The sequence below is a fragment of the Antennarius striatus genome, chromosome 13 (genome assembly GCF_040054535.1).
Source record: "Antennarius striatus isolate MH-2024 chromosome 13, ASM4005453v1, whole genome shotgun sequence".
Classification (NCBI taxonomy): Eukaryota; Metazoa; Chordata; class Actinopteri; order Lophiiformes; family Antennariidae; genus Antennarius; species Antennarius striatus.
This window is the reverse complement of record NC_090788.1, coordinates 21,917,035-21,929,742: the sequence shown is the minus strand read 5'-3', so window position 1 is coordinate 21,929,742 and position 12,708 is coordinate 21,917,035. Positions and strand designations below refer to the sequence as shown.

At 38.9% G+C, this 12,708-nt stretch overlaps 1 long non-coding RNA gene across 1 annotated transcript; it reads right to left on the bottom strand.

The window, feature by feature from the left end:
• Positions 1–652: 652 nt before the first annotated feature.
• LOC137606707 (uncharacterized) lies at positions 653–11,568 on the bottom strand. The gene is made up of 3 exons (XR_011037904.1): positions 11,374–11,568; positions 8,687–10,547; positions 653–3,397 (listed from the first exon to the last, which is right to left on the bottom strand). It is a non-coding gene; the product is annotated as an uncharacterized lncRNA (long non-coding RNA).
• Positions 11,569–12,708: the final 1,140 nt, after the last annotated feature.

Here is a 12,708-nt window from a genome sequence, read left to right as displayed (position 1 = left end):
AGTCCACCAGTAAAATACCCAATGTTTGATTTAGACTTCTAAAGTTGTCTTCCTTCACTTGTTGATCTTTTCTATGTAAGGCAATCCAATTCTTGGCATTTTTAAGATTGTCCCTTTCTCTTTCAATTTGATGGCTCAGATTGTCAATACTTGTTTTCTCTGTCTTTATGTCCTGAAACAAGCCATTTGTCAGGTCTTTCAATGTTACAGGCTCCGTCTTTGTGGTTATGTACATGCATTTTTGCTGTTTATGTTTCATTGTGTATCTTTGTATTAACTGACTTTGATTTTGAATTGCAGTCCTCACCTTCTTCAGTTTGAGTTTAATTTCATTGATCTTGGCATATGTTGTATATAAATCCTTCTTTTGTTCCAGTTTTTTCATGTTTCGTGTTTTCCAATCCAAGTTTCTGTGCCATATAATTTCCATTTGTCTCTGGATGACAGCGTTTGAGAGATATTCATTTATTTTTTTAAATAGTTCAATGTAAGCCATATTTTCTTCATTTTCCATACGTCCCATCATTGTTCTTACAGAAGTGTTTAACGGAGTAAGTACTTTTATCGTTTGCTCCAAACTGTCCATTTTGTGTTTTATGTCATCAGATATGCTTTTTGCCACTTGTTTCATTTTTATTCTCACATTTTCTATGTTTTTAAATCCCATTAAAAGTTTTTTTTTTCTTATCATTAGCTCGTAGCTTTCACTTTCTATTTTATTCCTTTGTTTCAAAAGCATTTGTCTTTCATTTTCAAAGTTAGTTTTTATTAACATAAGTTCATCTTTCCATGCACTGATGCTATTCATGGCAGTTTCAGTCTCTTCTTTTTTTATGATAAGTTCCTTCCTTAGATTTTCCATTTTTTGTTTTTCAACCAGCACATTTTCATTAGTGGTTTTACGTTCACATTCATATATTTTTAGCCGTTTTCCCTTGGATCCTTTTTCTTTCTGTTTTAAGTACAGTTTTAAAATATTTTCTGTTTTTTTAGTATCAGATTGTGTTTTAAATATGTCATTTTTCTGCAATCTGTTTGTCAAATATTCATTCTCTCTCACCTGCTCATCATATTCTTCTTTCACTTTCAACATAACTACTTTTATCTCTTCATTTGTGGGTAATTTTTCCGTCATTTCACATATCAAATTCACCCCCCCCTTATTTTTATTCTCTACCTCTTTCTCACTCATGAGTAGGTCTGTTGGTTTTTCCGTGATTGTCTTTGTATCTGGTAATTCCATTTTTTTCTGTTTTATGATGCTCAGCTTGACTTTTTCATCGATCTCCTCCCAGATATTTGTAAGTGTCTCGTGTCTTCGAGTACCTTTGTAGAGTATCTTCTGAATGTCTCTTGCTTTTTCTTCCAACTCAAATTTCAAAATTTCGATGTCTCTTCTTTCTTTTCTTATAGCATCTAGCTTTATTTCAAGTTCCTGATTTTTTTTGTGTATGGTGTCCCACATGTAGACCATTGAATCCCTCTGAATCTCAGCTTTTGACGTAATCTTTTCAAAGTCCATCCACAACATATATTTTATTCGACTCATGTTTTCTCTGACTGAACTGCTCTCAGACTTTACTGCCTTTAGCTCCTGCATCTGTTTACCTAAATACGCATGTAGATTTTCTAGAAGTCCCACTCCTCCTCTAATTATTTCAAAATGTGAAAGGATTTTTTCTGTTATGCTCTGAAGATTTGCATTTAAATTACTGTTTTCAAATATATGTGTTCTTTCCTTTTCCTTCATTTTCTTCATTTCTTTTTTGGTCACATGCACTTGGTTATCAGAATCTGATGTCTGGTTTCGGCTACCTCCCCACAGGGAAGTTTCATGTAGGTATGTCTCAGCTTGTCGTTCTATTACTTTCCCTTGGTCACATTTTATTATCTGTTTTGTCATTTCAGTGTCTTCATTGGCTGTCTTCTCTTTCATTTGACCCCTGATCACTTTCTTCTGTTTAACTACATGGTTTTTGGAATCCAAACTACCCATTATTAGGTTAATGTAATCATTCTGTGTTTCATTTTCTGATTTAAGTCTGCTCATTTCATTTTCCATTTCTTCAATTTCTTTGCCTGTTCTGTTTTCTGTCTTTGTATTCCATTCAACATTGCTGTTCACTCTCTCAGTATTGTCAGATAATATATCACTTTGTTGCCCAATTTGTGTTTTACAGTTTTGAACTTCTAAGTGTTTTTTCGTGGACTTCATAGTAATATTGTCTATTTTTCCATTTCTCTTTCTAGTCTTAGACACTTCTTCTATGGCGTGTTTAACATTTGCCTTCTCCTGCGTACTAGTTTCAGTTTGTTGCTTCATTTTTGTTTTTAAAATATCTAATTCATCTCTCTCTCTTTCAATTTTCATTAGTTTCTGATCCAGTTTTCTTTGCTGTTTTTTAGCTGCAGTTTTCATCCATTTTATTTTTCGTAGTTTATCTTCCAGAATAACTTCTCTTTGGGTGATTACCTCTTTCACCATTTTCAAATGCTCTCGGAAATGCTTCATATCTCTTAGCATTCTTTTAATTTTGCTATCTTCATATTTGTACTTTTTGTCCATTTTACATTGTTCAGCCATGTTTTTGAGGTGTAGTTTTATTAACTGAAAGATTTCTTGTGTTCTATAAATTTCTAGTATGCAAAAATCAACACCTCTTCTTACATTTTTACAGAAACATCCATCCATATCTACGTCTTCTGACTGCAGTCTCTTCTTTTGCTTCTGGACATTGGTTTCTATTGAATCATGATTGAAATCTTTGGTGTTTGAAATAAAAATATCTTTGTATTCTACTTCCTTCAATAGTCCAGTCAGTCTGCCCTCCAGATTTTTAGGATCCTTTATTGTATTTTTTAAATCGATTTCAGTCTCTGGTCTGTGATTCTGCAGAAAATTGATTTCAAAAATGTGTCTTTCAATCTCTTGACATGTCTGCTCCATGTGTTTCTTAAGAGACATTATTTGCTGACTTATTTTCTCCTCCTCCTTTACAGTTGACAGCAGGCGTTGCACTCTTACATTTTCTTTCATATTTGCTTCCATTTCTGTTGAATCATCATTTGCTAATACTTCTTTATGAATTTCTGTCTGTATCTGAAATGACACATCCCTTTTTTCCTTAATATCCTGTAAAAAAACGAGTTGTTTCTTGTGTAGAAACTCTTGTTCTTTCATTATATCACTTTGTGGCTGGTCCTTTAATGTTACACGGTGTTGCTTGATTTCTGTTCCTCCAATGTGAGAGAAAACGTCTGACCCTTGAGTTTTGTCCCCTTGTTTTTCTTTTGGTGGTTCTTGATGCCGACTTGACTTCACATAAAGAGAACATTTAATTGCAGACTTTGTCGTAATCCATTGGCTGAGCAAAGCTTTCGTGGATCCTAGCTTATCCTTTACAAAAACAGACAAATTAAAATCATTACAAGTAGAAGCTAAAAACAATGCCCATCCAAACACTTACCCATACTTGCCACAATTTTTTTATTCATGATTTTAAAAACTGCCCAATGATTTGAAATATAAAAAGAGAAAATTATCTTTCAAACATGAGTACTTATTCAGAGAATTAGGTTCCTGCGGAGTAGCAGAAGTATTATTCAGTTTCTAACTAATAACAGGCATACAGTGAAATGCTGTTAGATGCATTTTTTGCATTGAGAAAATGTTTCTATTTTAAGGTAGAGTGATTGCCGCTTCAGTAGAAAATCCTGTAAATGTACAAGTTGGTTCAGCAATTTGGTGGTACCTGTACTGTTAGTCCTCTACTCATACATGTGAGTCTGGTATGAGTATGGACAAGTTGGGAGGGATGGTGGAGATCCATCTGCTAGAACAAACTGGTGACAGCGAGGGGCAGAGGTCAGCTCAGCCCCCCGGCCAGTCGAATAAAAGTGAGAATTTGTTTTTATTCTAAGCCAATGGAAAAAAGTGTAGAGTATGTAATTACCATTCCCACCCGACCATTTCCTCATGTGGTCGGTAACTAGTATCACAGTATTTCACTTCACCTGCTATTGTCTTGCCATTGAAAGCATTCTTATGTTTCAACTGGACAACTTAATACTTCACATGAATGTGATTCAAGTAATGTGTCAAATATGAATAGAAGTCACACTGTGTCAGGTGTAAGCTGTATTTTAGAACTTAAGTCATAAAATGAAAAGAAATTCTATGGAATTGAATGTTGGACTATGAAAATAACAATGAAGGACTTATGTATTCATTTTGCTTTGCTTAAAAAGTTATTTTTGTCACTTCTCAACATAGATTAAGATTAATCTGTTTTGTTACTTTGTAAATGTTGGTGATGGGGAGAGCTTCATGTTGGATGTCTCTTCCAGTCTACCAGTTCTCTTCTCTGACCAGTTATTTCTCCCAGGCCATCCTATTCTGATGCCTAAATCAAGCCCTCATTAGAGAGGGCTTTGGGACAAGGAAACTGTCTCTGTAGGCTCTTTGTAGGACAAGTACTTTCCCACTATCTTAGGGTGATCACGACACAACATGTCACACAGCCAATCGCTTGCTGTCTCTCTCTCTCTACCATCAGACAAACTACTCACAAACTGCACACAGCAATTGGCCAGCTGCCTTACTGTCTCCAGCAAAAGAGATGCCCTTACCACACACAGTATAGCCACAAATACCCCAGGAAATCAATCAGAACAACAGAAGAAAAGAGCAATCCTCATCAAGTCTTTAACGTTCCACACAGGTCACTTCTTCTTCTTTTCCTTTCGGCTTTTCCCTTCAGGGGTCGCCACAGCGAATCAATTTCCTCCATCTAGCCCTGTCCTTTGAATCCTCTTCTCTCACACCAACTATCTTCATGTCTTCCCTCATTACATCCATAAATCTCCTCTTTGGTCTTCCTCTGGGCCTCCTGCCTGGCAGTTCAAAACTCAGCATCCTTCTACCAATATATTCACTATCTCTCCTCTGGACATGTCCAAACCATCTCAGTCTGGCCTCTCTGACTTTATCTCCAGAACCTCTAACATGTGCTGTCCCTCTGATGTACTCATTCCTGATCCTATCCTTCCTGGTCACTCCCAGAGAGAACCTCAGCATCTTCATCTCTGCTACCTCCAGCTCTTTCTCCTGTCTTTTCTTCAGTGACACTGTCTCTAGACCAAACAACATCTCTGGTCTCACCACAGTTTTGTACACCTTTCCTTTCATTTTAGCTGAAACTCTTCTATCACACATCACACCTGACACTTTCCTCCACCCGTTCCATCCTGCCTGGACACGCTTCTTCACCTCTTTTCCACACTCTCCATTGCTCTGGACTGTTGACCCTAAGTACTTATAATCCTCCACCTTCTTGATCTCTTCTCCCTCTAACCTCACTCTTCCACTTGGGTCCCTCTCATTCACACACATGTACTCTGTCTTACTGCGGCTAACCCTCATTCCTCTCCTTTCCAGGACAAACCTCCACCTCTCTAGCTTCTCCTCCACCTGTTCCCTGCTCTCACTACAGATCACAATGTCATCTGCAAACATCATAGTCCATGGTGATTCCTGTCTAACCTCGTCTGTCAGCCTGTCCATCACCATAGCAACAAGAAGGGGCTCAGAGCTGATCCCTGATGCAGTCCCACCTCCACTTTGTACTCCTCTGTCACACCTACAGCACACCTCACCACTGTCTTACAGTCCTCATACATGTCCTGCACCGCTCTAACATACTTCTCTGCCACTCCAGACTTCCTCATACAATACCACAGTTCCTCTCTGGGCACCCTGTCATAAGCTTTCTCCAGATCTACAAAAACACAATGCAGCTCCCTCTGGCCTTCTCTGTACTTCTCTATCAACATCCTCAGAGCAAATACTGCATCTGTAGTACTCTTTTTTGGCATGAAACCATACTGCTGCTCACAAATGCTCACTTCTGCCCTTGGTCTAGCTTCCACTACTCTCTCCCATAATTTCATTGCATGGCTCATCAGCTTTATTCCTCTGTAGTTGCCACAACTCTGCACATCTCCCTTGTTCTTAAAAATGGGCACCAGCACACTTCTCCTCCATTCCTCAGGCATCTTCTCACTATCTAAGATCCTGTTGAACAACCCAGTCAGAAATTCTACTGCCACCTCTCCTAGACACTTCCATACCTCTACAGGTATATCATCAGGACCAACTGCCTTTCCAGTCTTCATCCTCTTCAATGCCCTCCTCACTTCATCCTGACTAATCTTTGCTACATCCTGGTCCACAACAGTCACCTCTTCTAGTCTTTGTTCTCTCTCATTTTCCACGTTCATCAACTCTTCAAAGTACTCTTTCCATCTTCCCATCACACTACTGGCACCTGTCAATAGACTTCCATCCCTATCCTTAATCACCCTAACCTGCTGCACGTCCTTCCCATCTCTGTCTCTCTGTCTTGCCAACCGGTATAGATCAGTCTCTCCCTCCTTACTGTCCAACCTAGCATACAAGTCATCATAAGCTTCTTGTTTGGCCTTTGCTACCTCTACCTTCACCTTACGCTGCATCTCCCTGTACTCCTGTCTACTCTCCTCAGTCCTCTCAGTGTCCCACTTCCTCTTAGCTAACCTCTTTCTCTGTATGCACTCCTGTACCTCCTCATTCCACCACCAAGTCTCCTTATCTACTCTCCTTCCAGATGACACACCAAGTACTCTCCTACCTGTCTCCCTGATCACATTAGCTGTAGTTGTCCAGTCATCTGGAAGCACCTCCTGACCACCCAGAGCCTGTCTTAACTCCTTCCTAAAAGTCATGCAACACTCTTCCTTTTTCAGCTTCCACCATTTCGTCTTCTGCTCTGCCTTTGCCCTCTTGATCTTTCTCACCACCAGAGTCATCCTACACACCACCATCCTATGCTGTTTGGCTACACTCTCACCTACCACTACTTTACAGTCACTGATCTCCTTCAGGTTACACCGTCTACACAAGCTGTAGTCTACCTGTGTACTCCTACCTCCACTCTTATAGGTCACCCTATGTTCCTGCCTCGCCTGGAAGAAAGTATTCACTACAGCCATTTCCATCCTTTTTGCAAAGTCAACTACCATCTGTCCTTCTGTGTTCCTCTCCTGGATACCAAACCTGCCCATCACATCCTCATCACCTCTGTTTCCTGCACCAACATGTCCATTGAAGTCTGCTCCAATGACAACTCTCTCACTTCTAGGCATGCTCTGCATCACCTCATCAAAGTCCGACCAGAATTTCTCCTTCTCCTCCAGCTCACATCCTACCTGTGGAGCATACCCACTAACAACAATGAACATCACACCTTCTATTTCTAGCTTCAGACTCATCACTCTATCCGATACTCTTTTTACCTCCAGGACATTCCTAACAAACTCCTCCTTCAAGATAACTCCTACTCCATTTCTCTTCCCATCTATACCATGATAGAACAACTTGAACCCTGCTCCTAAACTTCTAGCCTTGCTACCTTTCCACCTGGTCTCCTGGACACACAGTATGCCTACCTTCCTTCTCTGCATCATGTCAACCAACTCTCTACCTTTTCCTGTCATAGTTCCAACATTCAACGTCCCTACTCTTAGTCCTATACTCTTGGTGTTCCTCTTCTCTTTCTTCGAGCGAACGCACTCATCCTTGGCTTTGAACCAGGATTGATAGTCAGAGCTGATTTATTGCCCCATTTTTAGAAATCTTGTTCATGTTCTGCTCTTTTCGGTGTTGCTGCCTTTGGACCTAGAAGACCTCTGCTTTGTTTGCTGAACTGTTTAGAGTCCTTCTCCTGCCAAGCCAAGTGAATCTTGCAAACTCCTTTGTTCCACTTCCTGTGTTTTCCTCCGCCTGTCTCTGTGCCAAGCTCTGCTCGTTTTTATAACTCCTGGATTTTTGCCTCAACCCTGATTGTTCCTCTGGTGCTCTCAACCCTGTAACTGTCATTGACTGTCATTCTGTTGTTAGTCCACAGCCCTTCTCAGTGACACACACACACACAATCTGCCATTACCAGAGGGTTCGGGAAGCATTTCCAGCATCACCAAACAGAAGCATCTCCATTACAAACTGTATTTAACTTGTTTCAAGAGATTTCAACAAATGCCCATTGACACAGTTTTATCCATAGTGGAATTTGTCTTTGCTCCAATTCATCAGTCTATTCCAATAAAAATCCATGTTCTGACAGGTAAATGCTTTCTCATCATTGACATGAAGTCAAATAATTTTGATCTGTGGAACTCAGATTAGGACTCCCCACCAGCGATTGAGAACTGAAGAAGATTCTTGGATGAGACATGTAATTTCTGAAACTTTCCTGCAAGTCCAGAGTACTTTATCCAACTCAGACATACAAAGGGACCCAGTTTAAGCATCGTTGAATACCATCAAAATATCTCTGCTCACTTTTTGATGCTCTAGTTCCTAATCATCCCTTCATAAAAACTGAATTTGTGCTTTTATACATTGATAAATCATTTTGCAAATTTGTAGTATTTGGTTACCTGCTGTTTTCAAAGATTAAATTTATAAACGTCTTTTCTGGGGTAATAAAATACATTGAATTAAAAAAATGCACACATAAAGATTTAGTATTAATTTACGCTCTTTGTAGTTTAAAAATTAATATTAATAAAATGACTTCTCAGCTGATAAAGTGTATTAATGACTCAAGTTCTACAAGAAAATGCAAAAAATGGGATTAAATTTACTTACCATGTGTTTTTTTATTTCTTCCTTATTTTCGTTCATCGTCCTTTGGCCCCTGAACATCTCTTGCTGGGTGTTCTTCATCTCTGCAGCAGCTTTTTCAATGTTTGTTTTAATCTTATCCATAGTTACAATTGCAGTTATGGTATTTTTTAATATTTCTTTTTGTTCTAACTCTCTTTGTTGTGACTTTAGCTTCAGTATTTTCATCTCATCCCACTCAGACACAGGTGCTCGGCCATCCAACTGCACCTGTGTCTGTTTCTTGGTTTGGAAATTCATGACCTTGTTTTGGTCCACAGCATCCCTGCTTCTCATCTCTGGATGTTCGATCACTGTACACAGCATCTTCCTGATTTCTTTTATTTCTAGGCTCACACTCCTCATGTCAGTGTTCACTTTGCTGACTTCTTCACTTTTATTTCCTCTGTGCTGTAATATTTCCCCAGTTTTGTCGGCGTACTGAAAAATGTTCTTTTCATCAATCCTCTCTGCCATGACGTTCTTTACCTGCTCTGGCCTCCGCGCCTTGGTCGTCTGTTTCTGATGTATATTTTGTTTACTATGTTTAATCTCAATCATCATCTTGCCAATTGCTTCTTTATGGCCCCTGCTCAGTCCGGTCAATTCTAACACGTCATGTTTCATCAGCTCATTCTCAGTTTTCATCACTTCCATCTCTTTGGTTGTCCTCAGTAAAGAGCTATCCAGCTCCTGCTTTTGCCTCTGAATATTTTCCATTATGCTCTTCATTGTAGCCGTCTCTGCTTCATTTAACTGCCAGTCTCTTCCCATGCTTTCTGTCTTTGTCTGCATTTTGGCAGTAATTCTATCTTTTCCCTCTCTCTGAGCCTGGACTTCATCTTGGGTTTCCTTCTGATTAATAGTTTCTGTTTGGCCAGTCTCTGGCTTTGGTTCATGTCTATTGGTCAAAGTCACCTCCAGTGGTTGTTCCCCATCTTCCAGGACATTCCACAGTTTCTCACCTTGAAAAGGTTTTAGTTTAATGTTGACAAAGGTTTTTTTTTCTTCCTCACCTTTTCTGGTTTCAGGCTGTGGAATGCCAACATTCTGTACTGCAGTTTGAGTGTTTAACCACCTCTGCATCCTGCCCATGTTGAAATTCATATTGTGTTTAATGAGCTCAATTTGGCCCCTGTGGTTTATAATAACTTCTTCATTTCTCCTTATTTGTGACATGATTTTTCCCATTTGCTCGTTTGTCTGCTTAGTTTCAAGCATAATATTCTTATTTTTGCTCATTATAGTCATCAAACTATCAGTCATCAGCTTCTCCACTATCCTCTGCATTTGCTGTGTATGCTCTATTTGTATCTCAATGTCTTGTGATTTTATCTTATCACATTTCTGTTGATGTTTAATAATCAATCTGTCTCGTCTTCTAAGAGCGTCCATATCTTGGTTTATTTCAGCAAACATTTTCTGAGGTTGATATTCTTCTTGTGTGGCTTTGTTTTTATTCTCTAGTTTTTCAGTCACATCCTCTAACTGGAATGTCATTCTTTGTAAGTATGGGTGCTGCTTATTTGTTGTAGCTGTCAGTATGTCCGTATCCTCCTTTTGCTGCTGTGTCTTTCTCTTTATGTACTTAATTTCATCTCTGGCTCTCTGTGTTACTCCCTGCAGTTTTTCAATTTCAATCATTATTTGATACATCAAATGTCTTTGCTTTTTAACTATGTCTCTTTTCTTCTTCATATCCTTTGTTTCCTTGTCTTTTAATTGCTTTGTGCTCTCCATTGTCCAGGTTTGTTCTGTTTGGGTCTTCTTGCAGTTCTTGTTTTGGCAGTGTTGGTCATGAAAAGGTACCGTTTTGTCACTTCCCCATCTTATACTGCAGGTGGTGCTAAAACCAGAGAAACAAACAAATAACAGTCCAAACATAACCAACCTACACATCTACATGACTTCTCTGCTGTCCTCGTAAGCTGGTATGGGGTTATGTTAACATAAACTTAAAATAAACTTACCCAATCTGGATTTTTTTTCAGATACCTGAAAAACACCTGACACCTGAAATGTTTTAAAATATGTCACCTTTTAACTTGTTAACTGTAAATATTTCAATGAAATAGAATGTAACCTAATTTAACAATTATTATTAGCAGCAGTATTTCTAGTATTTTTGGTATTTAAAAGGATTTATTTTATATGCACTGTATTCTATTGTAGTGGAATGACTTTTTATCAAACCATTATAATTAGATCCGTCTCATATAAAGTATTGTGCAAAGAAACCTATTAAAGAACGTATTCTGAAGGTTGTGTTTGTGTCTGCATACAGTCAGTTTGATCTTATGAAAGTGTCTCAGGTCTTACAGAAGGGGGGGGGGTCATTGGAGAAAAAAGAGTTGATAAATATAAACAAAGTAGTGGAGTTTGGCAAAATTTGAAATCATGCTTCCCATGTAATAACCATTTTAAAATACACATTTGCAAAGCAAAGAAACTTAATGAATGATAAAATAAATGAGTCTCTTGATCCATGTTTTAATGTTGCAAATTGAAAACGTAAGATAAAAGTTTAGATCAAATGGAATTCAGAAATCATAAAGATTGACACACGTAATTATACTCTTTACTGAAAACACTATCAAAAATGCAATTTCTAAATACAATCTGAAATATGTCAGAGAATTAATCGAAAATAACATTTTAAAAAATTTTCTTACCTCAATTTCCTTTTAACTTAAGATGTACGCAAAAGCACACCATATGATATGTTAGACTGAAACTCCAAGATATTGAAGCATATTGCAGTGACTTTCAAGAAAGAGTCCGATGCAAGTCTGTTTGGATGTTGGATTGTATTGATCTGCTGCAATGGAAGTGTTTAAATATCGTAAATTCTTCTCCGTCGAGGCATTTGTTGACCTCAAGATGTGGCTGTTAGATACGTATGACAGTAAACGAGCGTGTGATTTGATGATAAATGATGTTGGGTGGCGAATGTGTCTGCTCTGTGTGCATGGTGTCCACTGATAAGAGGGGTGTTTGACACTTGTGCTTCCACCCCACCCAAAAGACCCCACCCCATCCATTCAGGAGACCAATCTGGTGTCAGTTAAACGCAGCGAGGACTGCTCAGACGTTTGCACAGAGGAAACCAAACAGCCCCTGAACAGGAACACGACCCAACACAGAAGAGCCTCAGGCTGATTATCCTGATGAGGCACAGGTGTGGAGATGAGTCTCCGCCCACAAGCTCGGCCCCGCCCCCTTTTACACACAACAGGGCAAGACAAACACAGTACCCCGCCCCTTAGAAGTACCCCTCACAGTACCCCCCTGTCATTCATCTGATCTATCTATCTATCTATCTATCTATCTATCTATCTATCTATCTATCTATCTATCTATCTATCTATCTATCTATCTATCTATCTATCTATCTACAGTGCCTTGCAAAAGTGTTGCCCCCCCCCCCGAATTTTTGACATTTTGCCACATTTCAGGCTTCAAACTTAAAGATAACAAACTGAAAATATTTTTCATGAATCAACAACATGTGAGACACAATCATGAAGTGGAACCAAATTTATCCAACATTTATATCGTGTTTACAGATTAAAAACCTAAAAGTAAGACGTGTGAATGTGAGACCAAATGACTCACAGGTCCCTCTGTTTGTCGATGTTGTCATTTAGGTCAACACTGGATCATCAGAAGTCATCAGGGAACTTCTGGAGTCAGTTAGCTGAGCTTGAGAGAACAGGGGCTAATACTTGTGCACATCCTACTTTTCAGTTTTTTATCTGTAAACACGATATAAATGTTGAATAAATTTGGTTCCACTTCACGATTGTGTCTCACATGTTGTTGATTCGTGAAAAATATTTTCAGTTTGTTATCTTTAAGTTTGAAGCCTGAAATGTAGCAAAATGTCAAAAAAATTTATCCATCCATCCATCCATCCGTCTGTCCGTCCATCCGTCCGTCCGTCCGTCCGTCCGTCTGTCTGTCTGTCTATCTGTCTCTAACGACACAGACACACACACAGACACACT